The 13,834-nt window shown below is 41.8% G+C and overlaps 1 long non-coding RNA gene across 3 annotated transcripts; it reads left to right on the forward strand.

The window, feature by feature from the left end:
• Positions 1–69: 69 nt before the first annotated feature.
• On the forward strand, positions 70–13,385 carry LOC140651375 (uncharacterized). Of its 3 annotated transcripts, XR_012042379.1 has the most exons (6): positions 70–193; positions 893–1,180; positions 2,188–2,340; positions 6,715–6,795; positions 7,833–7,938; positions 8,572–13,385. It is a non-coding gene; the product is annotated as an uncharacterized lncRNA (long non-coding RNA). The 3 variants fall into 3 exon arrangements; XR_012042377.1 differs by lacking the exon at positions 6,715–6,795; XR_012042378.1 differs by lacking the exons at positions 70–193; positions 6,715–6,795 and adding an exon at positions 282–759.
• Positions 13,386–13,834: the final 449 nt, after the last annotated feature.

Genomic DNA, 13,834 nt, shown 5'->3' on the forward strand with positions numbered 1-13,834 from the left:
CCCGCCTTATAAGCCCGCTGACAAACAAGCCCCAGCGCGCATGCGCCGCCCCGCCCCGCCCCGCCTTTCCCGCCACCGCCCCGCCCCGCCGCTCTCTCCTGAGGGGGAGCGCCCGGAGCCCGGCTGCAGCGGCGGGCGGGGGGCACGGACCGCTTCGGGGACGTCGCGGAGGGGGAGACGACCCCCTGCCGGGGTGAGCCTGCCGGCCTCAGCGCTGCCAAACACCGGTGCCTCCCCCGGTTGGGGGATGGGGGGGGTGGGGGTGTTTCTTTTCCACTGCTGGTTTTTTTTTCACCCACCCCCGCGGTGCCATTTCTTGGCTAAACGCTCTCGGTTCGGTTATTTAACGCTGCATTGCTAATTCTGCTGTCTTCCCCAGCGACACGAGGTTTTCAATGAGATGTGTGATGGTGGTGGGTGATCTTCCCCAAGCCGCCGTGCTTTGGGACTTTGCAGAGGCGCGCCGCTGAAAGTTCAGACTTAAGTTTTCAAAGCATATACCTATATTTACTGGTTTTCTCAAGTAAAAAAAAAAAAAAAAAAAAAAAGAATTCGTATTTTCCTTGACCCGACACCTGGTGGAGGTTCTCATGCTTTTTTATGACCGAAGATGTTCGGTTGTGTGCTGTGGGTGTGTTAGAACTTTTTATGTTTTTGCACCATCTTGTGGTAAACCTTCATACTTCCTTAGATCGTGGAATCATACAATCATTTAGGTTGGAAAAGACTTTTAAGATCGTCAAGTCCAACTGTAAAAAGGTAACTTGCAAGAGAAGCAGAGGTGTTTTATTCCTTCCCTGCTAATGCTTTTCCTGTTGCTCTCACATCTTTAGATGCAGATGGTCTCATGCATATATTTATTTGCACGTTTTTCCTCTTTTCTGCGATTTAGAAGATAACCGTGTCCTCCATGAGTCATAGAAACCACAACTCCGTGGTCTGTAGTTGCTGTGGGACGTCTGAAAGCCGGCAGCCTTCCATCCACAGAAGATGCAGCTTCCATCCACGGAGCTCAGGCCACAGCTCCCGTCCTTCCAGTTCTGGGTTCATTCTCACCCTCCACCTCTCTCGGGGCAAAGAGATGACAAAGAGCACGGCAGTTGCCTTTTCCGGGAAGCTGAAGGCTCAAATCTTGCTGGTCCAGTGGATATTCATGTGGATTTTTTTTGTATCTATGTAGGTAAGGAAAGGGACCTTCCTACATAGTTGGGGTACAGTGCGTGCTCACTTTTTTTCTGATAGGTGTGATGTGTTTTGTGTACTGATTACATCTGCCCATTCCAGGCTTCTTGGAGAAGTATTTTTATCAGTACTTTGCTAAGCTGCTGTAAACCCTCCCCTGTACATCATCTGCAGACCCTGTAGCCCTAACTTGCCTCCCCTCTCACTAGGATTCCTGTCTTTTGCTGATCCATTTCTGGACGCACAACTTGAGAATACCACAGCCGCTGTTGGGATGTGGGAAGTGCGCCAAGCATTTCGTGCAAGTGGGCTGTGAGGAAGATCCACACCATTGTGAACTTGTGGGTCATCTTCTAGGTCTTTAGGTTTTGCCAGTTTGCAGACAGTTATGTGTCCTGACCATGCGTCATACCGAGCAGCAGACAGCTCTTTCCTGTTCCTGGATTGCTGTCTGGAGGAAAATGCAGTGGATGGTAGCCCTGCTTCTTAAGGCATGCTGGACATGTTGCAAACACCACCGTTAAATCTAATTTTCACTGCAACAGTGAGACAGCTGCAGTTTGGAGCAGTTTTTGAGGGCTGCAGGCGTGGTGGAGCCTTCTTGTATTTTTCCTGAACGCCTAGAACTGAGTCCACTGAAATTAGTGTGACATTTGGATACCCATGCAATGGAAAACCTCACAATCTTTGAAGCTGTCTAATTTCTATATATTGCTATGCTGTCATTTTGAGTTAATTAAAAAATACCCTGAGTGATCAGATGTGCTGATTTACATGAAAGTTGACCCAGTTTTCAAGACTAATTCTAAATTCCTGTTAAAACTTGGTGGGGAAAAAAAAATATCAATTCCATATTCACTCTGCGCTGTGTACCTATATGCACCCAAAGCATCTGAGCTGAGATCTGCTTTTGTTTGAAATAATGACCCTTCTCCTAGTACCTCAATCAGGAAACTTTTGTGTGTTTTGTTTTAATTCATCCCTATTATCTCCTCCCTAAAACAGGAGTCTCCTTCCTGCAGCCCTTCACCTCTGTGTCCTTTGGGTAAGGAGAATGGATGGGGAACAGCATTTCCCGTGTTGTATCCTGTTGGTTATCGTTGACACAGCTATAAACACCCAAGGCACAAGATTTTGTTATGAATCTGGCACCATTTGGTACGTTAACTTAAAGTCTCAAATTCAGGTGAGGTAAGAAGCTCATCTCTAGCAGACACTTTTAGACCTGGTGAGTTCAGAAAAGAGCTTTGAGTTCACCAGAACAGAAATCAGCACACAAATGAAACAATCTGTATCTTGGTCTCTTGTGTAATATATATGTATTTATACAAAAATCTGCCTTTTGCCCGCTTGTGCTTGCTCTCCTGCCCATCGCTCACCCACTCGCCCCTCTCCTTCCCCTGCTTGTGTCTCTGGGAGCGATTCAGCCGGGGTGGGTGCCCGCTGCTCAGCCCTTTTTGCTGCTGGCCGCCTACCTCCTCCTACCCAGGTTGTCCTGACTTGACTGAGCCTGTTTCCCATCAGAAGTGCCACCCACTGTCTCTTTGCTTCTCTTCTTTCTGGTCTCACACCGGCTTGTTTCCAGACACCTTCTAGATCACCGCACCGTTATATATGGTTATATGTAATTTAAATCTGGAGCACTAGACAGGCTGACACAATTTGGTTAAGGGTGTGTTATGAATGATAAACTTTAGATCAACCGTTCTGCAGAATGATGTTGTATTAGAGTGTATTCATGCATTTCCCACATCCTGCCGAAAGTCACACATACATTCAGTCTCTTCAGCTTTTTTTTTTAAAATACTTCTCATAGTGTGCTATTAATTTTATTTTCGTCCTCGTAATTTATATGTTTCGTGCCATCTTGTGGCAAATGAGGTGAACTGCCTGTGCCGCCTTTTAGCAGTCTTTTGCCTGTGCATTCCTGCAAACCTGCCGTTCATCGGTGGAGTCTTTGTGTCAAAATAAAATGTCCTTTTAAAAATCTAATTCTGCTTTTATTTCAGTGGAGAACATGCTATGAAGTGTAACTAAAAGAGGTATTTAGCAGTTATGTTCAGATTTTTAGTTAACTCTAAAGGTTAGTTAATTTTCAGAAGTTAAGTCTTTATTTTTTTAAATGAACTGCCCTTTAGCTAAATATTAAAAGTTTTATAGATCCTGAAACAGGATTTTAAAAAGTGAATGCAAAGATGATCAAGCCTTATCATTTTAGATCAACAATAGGCAGTGAAGACTTAGTTCGTACAATACTTAGAGTGGTTATTATTTGTCAGGAGCCTCCAATAATTTTCTCAGGTCCTGTACATGATAAACTGCATAGAAGTCCGCATAAAGTTTAGAAAAATTAGGTCCAAATTTTTTTTTGTTTTTTTTTTTGACTGGCAAAAACCATGAAGGTGATGCTCTGTCTATTATTGGAGTCAGTAGCTCCAAGGAAGATGGCAATATTCCAGCCTCTATAAAGAGATAAAGATTAGACCTCACTTAACGAACCATTTCCTGAAACTGGCAAGCTGTCCCTTGTATGCCTTTTCTTTTCCTTTTTTTTTTTTTTTTTTTTTTTTTTGTGGAAAGAGGGGAAAGAGGAGAGAAAAGTTTGTCAGGAGATTATGGAAAATTAGGGAAAGAAAGAAAAAACTAATCCTGGCCTGCTGGGTAATACAGATTGCACTGCCTGAGAATCTGCCCTTGAAACTGTTGAAAAGTAGTACTGATTCATCTGAATACATAATACTGATTCACCTGAATTTAACTATTCCAGTATTGATGACTGCATGGTGTCACTATGCTCTGCTCTGCTTCTGAGAGGTCCACATGGTTCAGATCTTAGCTGGAGAGTTTAGGCAACCTACAGGGATAATCCTTTATGTTGCAGACTGCTGTGCAGGCTGAGATCCAGTAGAAGGATGTGGATGTAGAAATGGGCAGAATTTAGGTCACCAAACGCAAAATCAATATTCTAAAATTCCTGATGAGCTTTTACCCAGTCTTGGAGGTTTTTTATTTATTGTAAACTTTGTTGAGTGCCTAGATTTGCACTTTTGTACATGCCCAGAGCTGTCCCAGCCTTGACATGATCAGTGTGTTCATGCTGAAGGCCACTCAAAATCCAGAGTTTAGGAATTATTTTGCTTTCATCCCATTAGTGTCTTTATCTAATCTGACTTCTCGCCATGTACTTGATAAATGTGCAAGGGTGGTTATGATACACAATGACCTTGAGAACAGTCATTACTTTTTCTAAAAGCAAAGCCAGCAAAGCTTGCAGTGCTCTCCTGACTCATTAATCAATAAACTAGCGTTAATAGGAAGATCCAGATTCTTCCCCCATCTCCTTAGCGACCATCCTGACATATTATCTGGTTTGGGGTGGAGAGAGTGTTTGCCCCTCTTTATGAAGCTGTTTTAGTGTGCAGCAGAGAACGGTCTAGAGAGGGCGTCAAAGCAGATGCTACATGTCGTCTGCTGGTTAAGGTGTTCGTATCGAAGGGAGAATCCTGGAAAGAAAAAAAAAATATTCCAGGATGGTTTCTGTATTTCATGGAGTGAATGAATGGAAAAAGTGAAATGTACTTAGAAAGTTCTCTTAACAGACTAATTTCTGGTCATCCTTTGTTGTATCTGATCCTCAATTCATCCATAAAAATAAGAGGAATAAAATTTCCCCTCCTCATACCTGTTATGAGGATACATTTGTGAAATGTCACATTACAGTGTGGAATGGTAACATATACCGTCACGTTACAAAAACGTGGATCCATGTACTGCAGCCCTGAGGAGCTGCTTCCAAAACTCCTGGATGCAGAGGGATATCTACAGACCTTCCTTTTGGTACTGTCCGCACTGGAATGGCTGTTCAGCGGTCAGTGCCGTGGTAGAGAGAAGAGAAAATTTTACTAAGTAGGCTTATTTTGGGTTTGGTTTTATAATGGAGAATACTATACTCAATGATGTAAAGAAATTTGGAGTTTGTGAAACTGGTTCCTGAATTTGAAGGAATCAGGAGCTAGGAGCAGCTTCCCCTGGTCCATATCTGTATCCTTGCAGAATAGTATTTATTAGCAAGAAAGAATGTGCATAACAAAGAGCTGTGTTTCTGACCATTCTGTTTTCAGAAGGTACAAACTATAAGTAAGGAAAGTATTCAAACTGAAACTTGTAGTTTGCAAGTTTTAGTTAGATGGGTTTTTTACTTCTAAAGATTTGCTAAGTAATGATTTAGAGTAACTTGAGTTCTGAGGTGTATTTACTATTAAAAACAGAACTTGAGTTATGTATTAATCATGTTAAACTGAATGTTTGCAAGTTTTGGGTTGACAAAATAGTTGCTAGTGCTGTTAAACTGAGAAAACAAACAGTTAAATACATATTCTGTGTTTGCTAATTTCTCTATTTGTATATTCTGTATGCTGCTAATCTGTCCTGGAAAACAAAGGACAAGCTTACTGTTGCAGTCAGTAATATATAAGCGTGTGCTTGAAATACCTACTTCAGAGACGATGATGGATAGTCAAACAGGGGCCAGAGCTGGAGTACTAAGTATAGTTTAGAAGGGATGTGGTCATGTTCTGCACTGGGTTTGGTTGTCCCTGTTGTTGCTCCCTGCTCCCCCTAAAGCGTTTCCCCCTTCTTGCCTCGCATCCACTTCATCTGCAGGCTCCTGCCAACTCCTCCATCTCCTGCCAGAAAGGCTGGCACTGTGACTAAGCTGGGGATTGTGTCTGAGCCAGTCTGGGTCTATTCAGAGCCATTCAGTATTTCAGCAGGGCACTCCCTCTTCTGAAAGCATGCTGCAAAGATACCTGAGCTGATGCTGCAGAGAGCAGGCGCTGGTTCAGCAGAGCTTGGGCTGTGAGCTTTGCCTCACGTCTATTTTATCCTTAGATAGGCTCCCTGTTATGTTGAAACCATCTCTTTGGGATCTGTGCCATAGCTGCAGAGCCTCCACACCTCGCTCAGGCTCATGGTTATGTACAAAAAACATACAAAGAGGTATTCCTTGAAAAATGTGGGATAGCCGCCATTCCTCAGCTTTTTCTTTTAATGAAAACTTCCTAGAAGGTCTTTGGCAAGGATATGAGAAATGGCAAGATTATGAAATCCAAATGACCTAGGAGTGATTAAGCTACAAAATAAAGAAGGCCACAAACCATACTGGGAGCCCAGGACGCAAAATGTATTACATAGTTGTTCTGATAAGGTTTGACCGTATGCTGCCAGGGAAAGCAGGGCTTGGCTTTGTGCTTGGGTCATGGTGGTACTAAGGACAGGGCTCCACCGTTCTCTCGTTAATACTGCTTTTGCATCCTCTCTTTCCACGTTTATCTCTTCTTACTAGCAGTTTGCAGATATATCTTGTAATAGGTGTGGCTATACAAAATCCCTCGGGTTTTTTTTGTATGTTTGTCACAGGATCTTTCCCAACATTCAGCAAAAGCAGAAGAAAGATTCTGAAAATATTTGTACTGGAGCTTTGTAAGAAAACTAAGAATTTTTTTTATTCCCCTTTCTTTTGGTTCATCAAAGGACACTCATCAGCTTCATGTTTCAAAATGGAAAGTTATATATTGTGATTTTATCTCCAGCAATAAGCTGTTATGCTTTTTGGTAAGTGAGGATTGTAGAAGAGGTAATATCTTTTATTAGACTAATTTATAGTGTGGAAAAAAAACAGACCAGCTCTCAGCACACCAGCTCTTCCTTAGCTTAGTTTCAGACCTTTAGTAAGGCAGTATTTTTAGAAAGAAAGCGACCCTGAGGCAAGCTGAGTTCTGTTTTAGACCATCTATTTTACTTCAGCTTTCTGAGCTAAACGAATAAGCACATCCAATCTGCCTTTACTAGAGAGATAGGCATTTCAGCGACAAGAGTGATGGTTATCACTATTGGGGAGGCCATGCTACTCTATTTCTGGCCCCTTACGCAATGTGGAAGTGATGCCTCTCTCCGTTTTGCTGGCGAGTGCTGTAAAAAAGTGAAGACATGGACTCTGTACACCCCTTGTCATCTCAGCAGCGCTGTGGGGAGGGTTTCCAAGGCGTGCAGAAATATACAGGGTGCTCAGCACTGCGAGTCAGCCTTCACGCCCACACCAACACTGAAATGGCAGGGGGTGATGGCTGGGGGTATGAGAGCAGTACTGGGCTTTGTGCTGGAACCTCAGGGTGTGATGACGCTCAGACAGAAAAGGATAGTGCAAAAGCGCAGTGATGCAGGATGGTCTAGTCAGCACGGGCGTTTTAAGGATTTTTGGTAACTTTTAGTGTTAGTGGGTACAGTGGTCACACCGAAGTGCTTGTGAGCAGGGGAAGAGTACAGAGGAAATTACGAGAGAGGGAGCTATTGGCAGAAATGCTTCACAGATGAGCATGAAGTATGTCTCACTATCAGCTCCTTGGTGCATCTTTTGTTACACAGAACGGGCCAAGTTTGAATGAAAGAAAGGATTTAGGCATTCGAAGTGGAGCTTAGGCAGAACTGTGATTGTGGGAAAAAGGCAGACTGCGATCTTGGGAAAATCCCTGCCTGATTCCTGCCTGTCCTTTGAGGCACTCTGTTTCAGAGGCACCTCAAAGGTTTATTAGAAAGTTTTGCATGGCTCATTTTTGCCAGAGCTGAGCAGCTTGGTGTTCCTCTTATTCCAGCTGATCAGGATCCAGAAACTGGGCATTTGCTGGCCACCAGCCCTAAGGGACACAACCTGAAAAATTATCTTAATTATGCCTTGATGACATTCAAGTTGTATGACAGGTATGTCCGTGAGCACGCACGTGTCAAATTCATTAGGGACAGTTTGCAAGGCAAGGCGACTCCTCTTCTCTGCTCCACTTGTAGCAGCCATCTGGCAGATGGCAGTGCTTCGTTATGCTGCGTTTTCCTGTGGGAGGCAGCCCCTCACACTGTGCTGTATGCTTGTGGAGTTCAGCCATCACCACGGAGTGATGTGCAGCAGGGTCCCCAAAAGTGACTCTTGCATCTGTATCTGAAAGTTATCTGAAAGCTGTATCTGAAAGTTTGTATGTCTGCAGGCTGCTGTAGTTGACAGCATACTTCTGAGTTCCTCTCAGGTACTCTGGTTTTAAAAAACAGAAAAACAGGGGACTGGCCTTTATAGTTCTTTTGTTTTTTTTATAGTTCTTTTTCTGGGTTGGTTTTTTGTTGGTTTGTTTTTTTGGGTGGGGTTTTTTCATACAAAGGCCATATAAAAGCAGGAGGGGGTCTAGGCTGATAAGTAAAATTGTACCAAATGTAATTTGTGCAGGGAAAGCTGTACTCTTCCATTTGTGTGGCACAGTGTGTGTGCGGCTCTTCTTTTCATGCTACCTGACATGCCAGAAAATGTACCTTTTTTTTTTAACCCATCTGAAGTTTTCCTCTCTCCAGGCTGTGGATCCCAAGCAAGCAGATACGCTTCTCTGCCACCCCAACTCAACAGCTATGCAGCAGCAAGATAAGACTGATCTGTGTCCTCAGGACATATTTGTGGGCTACCACAAATAGGTGTGGATTCAGCATAACATTGCTTATGAGTCTCATTCTCAGATGCTTAATTCTCCATACATACTGTGTTTGGACCTAGCAGAAGTGCCTGGATTCAGTGCTAGGCATTTAAGTGAAACATGTAGTTAGAGTTTCTGGTTTTCCAGGAACCACCAGCTTTGGCAATGGCATTCTTAATTTTACTGGACTGTGAGTTTCTTGCTCACTTGTAGTGACTCATACTTTTTCACTACCATGCTGGGTGAAGTATGAAAGAGTGAGAATCTGGGGATTTTTTTTTTTTTAACCTGAAGAATGCCTTCATTAAACGAGCAGCATTTTTATGAAGACCCAAGATGATCTGAGCAACACTGATCTAGATGAACTTGTACACTGAATCTAGTAGCATTACCGTTTCCTCCTTCCCTCTCATTTTTGTCTGTGATGATGATATGGTTACTAAGTAATGGAAGAAACGCTTCAGGCTTTCCTCTTACTCCAAGAGATTAAACCTTTCCTCCAGGTGTATTTGCGTACATTTCACTGAAATCACCAACACAGCAGAATACAGAACATGGAAATTACGAAGAAGTGAAATATTAGGTGACAAAACTTGTAATGGCATTCATATGTTCAGATCAATGTAAGTGATGCAGGTTAAGAGTATTTTTTTCCCTGAAGTTTCTGTAATAATGGGTAACCTCATTTGACAGGGTTTAAGTGTCTTCCACCAATTTGCACCCTGCGAAGACTGCGAAAGAGGAGTCCTTTTCAGCAGAATGGCAAAATTGTATTGAGAAAAAAAAAACTTAGTTGAGCAGGTTTGAAGATGGTGATCTGCTGAGACTGTTAATTGTTATTTTGATGGCCTGCTGGGGATGCTTAAAATCACCTTCACACTGAAGACAGAAAGTAACATACCTCCCATTTGAAACTCCTTAACAGGACCATCATGTGTGGCACAGTGTTACACTAAATTTCTGACACTGCTGTGGCTAAATCTGAATTACAGGTCTGCTACCTACTGCCTTTCACCCAACATGGGTAAGTGTTAAACTAGCCACTGGAGAAGGAAAATGCATGTTAAGACTTAATGACCCATGGTCCTTGCTGAGAACTTGACCAAGAAAAATTCCCTGCACTCTGGCAAAGGGACACGCAGACATATTTCTTGGATTGATTGTGACTGGTGCACAGCCGGACTCCCAAAACATGTAATGCTTCACTGATAGAGGTGTTGATTTATCCTTCAACAACAGCATAGAAATTTTTGCAACTTCTCTACTTAAATAAATCAGTCAAGGAGAGAGCTTGCTACTGTGTAACATATGGAGTTGTCAGTAGTTTTTATCTTTGAAACCACTATTAATATCTTTTGGGAAAAGAGTTACACAAAGAAGGCAGCAGAGCAGTAACATTATGTAGGCACTGATTAAGGGGACATTAAGGGCCTTATTAACTGCTGCAGTGCAGGGAAAGGTAATGTTGAGCAGCTAAATTATAGAAAACATGATAAATGTTGTTGTCACATATTTTCATTCATTAGGGCCAAACAACTCTCAGCCCTTCAAGCCCAAGCTCCCCTCCAGGGTTTGTCGGTGAGCCTCGTGTGGCTTGAGTAAAGTGGTTTAACCAATTAATTGTTGCAGCAGCCTCAGCAGTGATTCTCAGGAGGGTTGCAAAGGGTGAAAGTCCCATTTTCCTGCTGAGGAAACAGAGGAACGCAAAGAATCCCAGCTCACCCAACAGTTTCACATCTTCTGCAGTTAGAGATGACAAGATACTTTAGCAGTTTTTCCACCTTTTTCTTCCTTTTACTTTTTTTTTTATTGGATAAGGAGCAAACGCCCCTCAGCATTGTGCTGTTACCTGAGGAGATGAAGAATCAGCTGAGCAGAAGATCCAAGTGGCCCAAATTAATGAAGCATTAGAAAAGTCAACAAGCCTGATCAATGTAATATGCAGTTTGGTAGTTCAGCATAATGCCCTTCCCAGCAGACAATGTAATTGTTATGAAACTAACCCCAAGTGATAAAAGTGCTTAAGAAATACTCTTTGGAAAAGTTGTTGAAGAGTGATAAGTCCCAGTGCAAGGGCTTTGGCTGCTATACGCTGGCAAAGTTCGTATATGTCATCTCTCAGTTGCAGTGCTATTCACTGACGTTCACCATGACTCTTTTCTTTTTACGCATGACTGTGTGTAGTTCTGTGTGGAAATAAAGCCTAGCTAGCAATTTTTGCCTAACTGGGTGAGTCTGAGAAAGTTCTGTAGTTTTTCTCATCTACCAGTGCAGGTTTTTTTATGTAGATGGACTTTTTTTGTCTTTCTAATCTGAAGCAAATTTCTTATGTATGTGACAATATACTCACCAAGAATAGGTTCTTGCATATGTACCTGAGTAACACCATTAAATAACCAAAATGAAATATGTTTGATGGTATCACAAGTGATGATACCACTTTTGATGGGGAAAAAAAACAATTGTCTTTGAGGAGAAAAAAAATGCTCATATGTCATCTGACAGTACGTATTAAAATAGTGAAGTTCTTGTTAATAAAGGAGAGCAGCTAAAACAGGTGATAGTGTGTACTGTAGATACCAATGTTAGCACTTACACTGAAAGCATCTAAAATTACAAAATAGTGGAAAAAGAAGGATGTAAAGTGGTAGTGATCTCAGTCACGGTGATTAGTATTATTAGCTTAAATAAATTTAAGCAAATACAAATACAAGAGGATAAGCAAACAAGAAGAAAAAGAATGAGGATATGTTGGGAACTGGGAATATTGTGAAAAGTTTTTATGGCAATTCAGGGGAGCTGTGCTGAATACTTACTATTTCTGGGCCTTATTTGTCTATGGTGGGCAGTTGTACAAGTGTTTCACTGAACTCACTCATATTGGTGTAATATGTAACTACTGCCAGTTTTCATTTCAGGTGTTTATGAATTGTGAATAGCACTTGAATTACAGGAGTGTGTTTTCTTCTGCATGGCCACTCGCCGTAAGAAAGGAAGGCAGCAATTAAAAGTGATTTTGCACAATGCGTAAAGCCAGACCGTTGCTCATTAGCTGGGTTTTATTGCCATCTGGTGGCTGCTTGTGTGTGGTTCAGAAAGAGCAATTGCGAATTGTTCACATTTTGTGTGCGGGTAATCGTGTAATTTCAAAAAGAAAGCATAAAATCAGCAGCTGTGTAAACCATTTTGAGTGTATTTAGGAAATGCTCTGATATTATATATAATAATCTATATAATATTATATATAATACTCTATACTAATACATAGGATGTAAATACGGTGAGATAAGGATACATGTGACTGAATGCAGCCTAAAGTCCTGTTGACTTCAGAGTAACAAAAATACAATGTGCCACGCAGCATCAGGTATTTGCTATTCTCTACAGTTGTAACATAAAGGCCAAAAGAAAATTTCAGATATCATAAAATGAAAGAAGATACTTGAGATCCTGAAATGCTCGTTGAATGAGTGCTTTTTTTTATGAGGATATATATGGTGCAGCATTCCCCAAACCCAGCTTGTATTTTTACTTCAGCATCTTCAGTTGCTACCCTGTCTGCTACATTCAGGTACTAATAATAGATGTTATTTGTTAATCTCACTGATATCTTTGTATATGTTACTTTGCCATTTAGTTTCATACATGGTTGTAATTTTATCAGAAATGCAAGTTTCAGTGTACATAAAGGGCTTACCTTGAGATTTCAGTTGCATTCTGCATGGGCAGAAATAACTGCCACTCTTGTGTAAAGTTTGCGATTTTTTTTTTTTTTTAATGGCTTGTTAAAAGCAGTCACTAACTGCTTCTCTGTAGTCCTCCTTATTTATTCCATGTTCTGATAAGAGAAAATCCTTCAGGAAATGTTTAAATCAGCATCCTGATCAGGTTTTGTGTAAGTATATTTTAGACAGAGGGAGGAAAAGATGTTCTTTTCAGTGCAAACCCAGGAAAATGTGTCCATTTCATTGTGCACTAACTTTTAGATGGAGATTTAACGTGATCCCCAATATAACAACAGGGTAAGCATCCTGACAATAGGAAGATAAATAAGGGGGAAGATCCTTTTGAAGGTGACAAATATAAATGTAGGTTTAAAGTATAATTTGTATGGTTTTTCGTTCCCTATGCCTGCCCCCTGACATGCATCTGCGTTTGGAGTGTATGAACTAAATAGACACTTCAGCAAAAAGCTTGCCTGGTGTTCAGAGTTGGTGAACACCAAGGCTTTCCCTTGCATCAGCTGGTAGCCACTGCAGCCATCTGCAGTAAGTAAAGCACAGCAGCGTGAGAGTCTTTGGCCAGAAGATGCAGCATTGTTGGTGCCAGCGGCGGTGCATCTCCAACGCGGGAGGTGGGCATGTGCTACCTGAAATGAATCAAAGCAACTGAAGAAAGCCTTGACTATCCCCAAGAGTCATTCAGCTACACTTGAGCTATATTGCTGATGTCATGTCCACCGTCCTCACTGTGCTCTTTCTTGTGATACTATTTTTATTGGGCTGTTCTTTCCCATTGCTGACACTGAGGTTATTGTCTGCCAGGTTTTCCTTCATGCAAACTCTCGCCTTTATTTCTGCTGCTGTCCACACTGTTTGGTACTTTAAGCCTCATTTGCTACAGTCTTTTTTTGTCTTCTAAACTGTCATCCATGTTTCTTCAGTCTATACTGGAAAAAAAATTCACTGTGTCTGCCACTGTTATTAAATCAAATCCTTTAAAAATACATATCTTGGTATTCACTGATCATTCATTACCAGAACGATGAAACATTTTGAAACAGGCCTCTTCCTGCTAATTTTTTTTTTTTTTTAAGTATATTCGTTCCTATCACACAGCACTACCAGAAGAGGTGCTCTCCCCTTCTCTACCATGAATTTCCTGCTGTGCAGTCTCATTTTAGTCATAAAGAGGGTGTCAGAGAGGATGTCTGCATTTCTCTGAGTGTTGTGAGCATCACTGTTTTAAAGCCTAGCCTTCTGCCCTTGTATGTTTTACAGAAAGGTCAGTATCTCATAACTTCCAAGAGTAACATCCTCAAGGCAGCCAGCTCAGCTGAGCAGGTGGAACTGGTGGCAGTTAGATGGGGTACCATTGCCAGGATTGCCTCTGCCAGACTGATTTCATACGATTCTGCCTTCCTCACC

This window comes from Ciconia boyciana, chromosome 4 (genome assembly GCF_034638445.1).
Source record: "Ciconia boyciana chromosome 4, ASM3463844v1, whole genome shotgun sequence".
Taxonomy (NCBI): Eukaryota; Metazoa; Chordata; class Aves; order Ciconiiformes; family Ciconiidae; genus Ciconia; species Ciconia boyciana.